We start from the raw sequence: 4135 nt of genomic DNA on the forward strand, positions 1-4135 counted from the left end.
CTTTGGCTATTTGGGGTCTTTGTGGTTCCATAAAAAAATTAGGATCATTTGTTCTAGTTCTGTGAAAAATGCTCTGGTATTCTGATAGGGATTGTATTAAATGTGTAGATTGCTTTGGGTAGTATAGAGATTTTAACAATATTTGTACTTTGGATCCATGAGCATGGAATGTCTTTCCATTTCTTTCTGTCATCTTCAATTTTCTTTCATCAGTGTTTTACAGTTTTCAGAGTACAGGTCATTCACCTATTTGGTTAGGTTTATTCCTAGGTATCTTCTTGGTTTTGGTGCCTTTGTAAATGGGTTTTCTTACTTTCTCTTCCTGCTACTTCGTTATTAGTGTATAGAAATGCAACAGATTTTATATATTGATTTTTCTATCCTGAAACCTTACTAAATTTATTTATCAATTCTCACAGTTTTTTTGGTGGAGTCTTTTGGGTTTTCTATATAGAGTATCATGCCATGTGCACATAGTGAAGATTTTACTTCTTACTTACCAATTTGAATTCCTTTTATCTCTTTTTTGTTGTCTGATTTCTGTGGCTAGAAATTCTAGTGTTATGTTGAATAAAAGTGGTGAGAGTGCATTTCCTTCTCTTATTCCTGACCTTAGGGGAAAAGGTCTCAGGTTTTCCCCATTGAGGATGATGTTCACTGTGGGTTTTTCATATATAGCTTTTATTATGTTGAGATATCTTCCCTCTAAATTTACTTTGTTGAATGTTTGTATCATGAATGACTGTTGTATTTTGTCAAATGCTTTTTCTGCATCTATTGAAATGATCATATGGTTTTATCCTTTCTTTTGTTGATGTGATATATGACATTGATTTGTTAATAATGAAATATCTTTGCATCCCAACAACAAATCCCACTTGATCATGACAAATAATTTTTTAAATATATTGTTAGATTTGGTTCGCTAATATTTTGTTGAGTATTTTTGCCTCTATGTTTGTCAGAGATAAGGGACTGAATTTCTTTCTTTGTGGTGTCTTTATTTGGTTTTGGTATCAAGGTAATGATGGGCTCAGAGAATGTATTTGAAATCTTTTTGTTCCTTTTTTATTTTTTGGAGTTTGAGAAGAATAGATATGAACTCTTCTTTAAGTGTTTGATAGAATTCCCTTGTGAAGCCATTTTGCTGTGGACTTTGATTTGTTGGGAGTTTTTGAGTGCTGATTCAATTTCATTGCTTGTAACCAGTCTGTTCAAGTTTTCTACTTTTTTCCTGCTTCAGTTTTGGGAGGTTATATGTTTCTAGAAATTTATCCATTTCTTCTAGGTTATCCAATTTGTTGGCATATCATTTTTCTTAATATTTTCTTATAATTCTTTGTATTTCTGTCGTGTCAGTTATTTTCTCTTTCATTTCTTTTTGGGGGGTACAATATACTTTATTGAGGATACATGACAAGGTAGGGCCCCCCAAGCCCCTACTCTTCTTCAGAGTGTCTGGGATGGGAACTGTGGTCAGGAGATTCTCAGTGTGTTGGGAGATGAGTTGGTGTAAGAACTCCCCAAAAGCTGAGGGCCTCTCTCTCTTCCTCTTGCTCTTGCTGGGCCTGGTGGTCCAGGGGGCTCTTACTCCTTGGAGGCCATATGGACCGTTACATCCACCACCGAGTTGCTGAAGCCAAATTCACTGTCATATCAGGAAATGAGCTTGACAAAGTTGTCATTGAAGGCAATACCAACCCCAGCATCAAAGGTGGAAGAGTAGGTGTCACCGTTAAAGTCACAGGAGACAACATGGTCCTCGGTGTAGCCCAGGATGCCCTTGAAGGGGCCCTTTGGATGCCTGCTTCACCACTTTCTTGATGTCATTGTATTTGGCAGCTTTCTCCAGATGGCAGGTCAGATCCACAACTGACACTTTGTGGGTAGAGACACTGAAGGCCATGCCAGTTAACTCTCTATTTAGCTCAGGGATGACCTTACCTACACCACCAAAAGAAGCAAGGATGGGATGATGTTCTGGGCACCCCGTTGGCCATCACACCACAGTTTCTGAGAGGGGCCGTCCACACTCTTCAGGGTAGCAGTGATGGCGTGGACTGGGGTCATGAGTCCCTCCATGATGCCAAAGCTGTTATGAATGAACTTGGTTAAAGGGCTCAAGTAGTTAGTGATGTAGGAAGCATTGCTGACAATCTTGAGGGAGTTGTCATACCTCTCATGGTTCATGTCCATCACAAACATGGGGCATCAGCAGAAGGGGTGATAATGACGATGACCCTCTTGGCCCCACCCTTCAAGTGAACCCCAGCCTTCTCCATGGTGGTGAAGACCACAGTGGACTCCACAACATACTCAGCACCAGCGTCAACCCACTTGATGTCAACGAGATCTCACTCTTAGAAGATGCAGATGGGATTTCCATTGAAGACAAGTTTCCCATTCTCAGCCTTGTCTGTGTTGTGGAATTTGCCATGGGTGGAATCATAATGGAATATGTAGACCATGTAGTTGAGATATTGATGGCAACATTATCCACTCTGCCAGGTTAAAAGCAGCCCTTATAGGCCCAATATGTCCAAATATGGCGAATTGGTGCTCAACATTGCCAAACCCATTCCTCCAACTTCGACATTTTGTCTCAGGGACATGGCTGGCACTGCACCAGAAGATGTGGATGTCTGTCAAAAGTGGAGGAGCAGAGAGACTGTCTTCTTTTCATTTCTGATTTTATTTGAAGTTTTTATTTTTTAATATGAGTCTGCTTAAAGGTTTATCAATTTTGTTGATCTTTTCAAAGAATCAGCTACTGTTTTCATTCATCTCTTCTATTTTTTTTGTTTCTATTTTGATTATTTCTGCTCCAATCTTTATTATTTCCTTCCTTCTGCTGGCTTTACATTTTGTTCTTCTTTTTTAGTTCCCTTAGGTGTAAGGATAGGTTCTTTACTTGGAATTTTTCTTACTTCTTGAGGTAAGCTTGTATTGCTGTATACTTCCCTCACAGAACAGCTTTGCTGCATCCCAAAGATTTTGGACTGTTGTGTTTTCATTTTCATTTGTCTCCATGTATTTTTTTAATTTCCTCTTCGAATTTTTGGTTGACCCATTCATTGTTTAGTAGCATGTTATTTAACCCCCATGTATTTGTGGTCTTTCTAGATTTTTTTCTTGAGATTGATTCTTAATTTCATAGCATTGCATTTGGAAAAGATCCATGGTATGACTTCAAACTTCTTGAAATTGTTGAGGCTGGTTTCATGGCCTAACATGTGATCTATTCTGGAGAATGTTTTATGTGCACTTGAAAAGAATGTGTATTTTGCTGTTTAGGATGGATTGTTCTGAATATATCTGTTAGATCCATCTGGTCCAATGTGTCATTCTAAGCCACTGTTACCTTGTTGATTTTATGTTTAGATGATCTGTCCATTGATGTAAGTGGGGTGTTAAAGTTCCCTACTATTATTGTATTATTATTAATTACATGTCATTTATGTTTGTTATTATCTGCTCTATGTGTTTAGGTGCTTTCATGTTGGGTGTTGGATGCATAAATATTTACAATTGTTAGATATTCTTGTAGATTTATGATTATATACTTTTAAGAAAAATCTCTTGTTACATTTTTTGGTTTAAAGTCTGTTTTGTCCAATATAAGTATTGGTACTCTGGCTTTCTTCTGACATCCATTTGCATAATAAATGTTTCTCTAATCCTTCACTTTCAATCTGCAAGTGTCTTTAGGTCTAAAATGGGTCCTGGGGCGCCTGGGTGGCTCAGTCATTAAGCGTCTACCTTCTGCTAAGGTCATGATCTCAGAGTCCTGGGATGGAGCCCTGTGTCGGGCTCCCGGCTCTGCGGGAAGCCTGCTTCTCCCTCTCCCACTCCCCCTGCTTGTGTCCCTTTCTGTCTCTCTCGTCAAATAAATAAATAAGATCTTTAAAAAAAAATAAAATGAGTCTCTTGTATACATATAGATGTGTCTTGATTTTTTATTCACTCAGTAACCCTATGTCTTTTGATTAGAGGATTTAGTCCTATTACTTTGAAAGTAATTATTGATAGATACATACTTATTGACATTTTATTACTTTTTTTATGGTTGTTTTTGTAGTTCTTCTTTGTTCCTTTCTTCTCTTGCTCTCTTCTCCCCTGGTTTGCTGGCTTTTTT

The 4135-nt window shown here is 37.9% G+C and overlaps 1 pseudogene; it reads right to left on the reverse strand.

Moving 5' to 3' along the window:
- Positions 1 to 1587: 1587 nt before the first annotated feature.
- Positions 1588 to 2596, reverse strand: LOC114215625 (glyceraldehyde-3-phosphate dehydrogenase pseudogene; annotated as a pseudogene).
- Positions 2597 to 4135: the final 1539 nt, after the last annotated feature.

Source organism: Eumetopias jubatus, unplaced genomic scaffold (genome assembly GCF_037043125.1).
Source record: "Eumetopias jubatus isolate StellerSeaLion01/CBP00866 unplaced genomic scaffold, mEumJub1_p1.0 scaffold_12, whole genome shotgun sequence".
In the NCBI taxonomy this organism is placed as follows: Eukaryota; Metazoa; Chordata; class Mammalia; order Carnivora; family Otariidae; genus Eumetopias; species Eumetopias jubatus.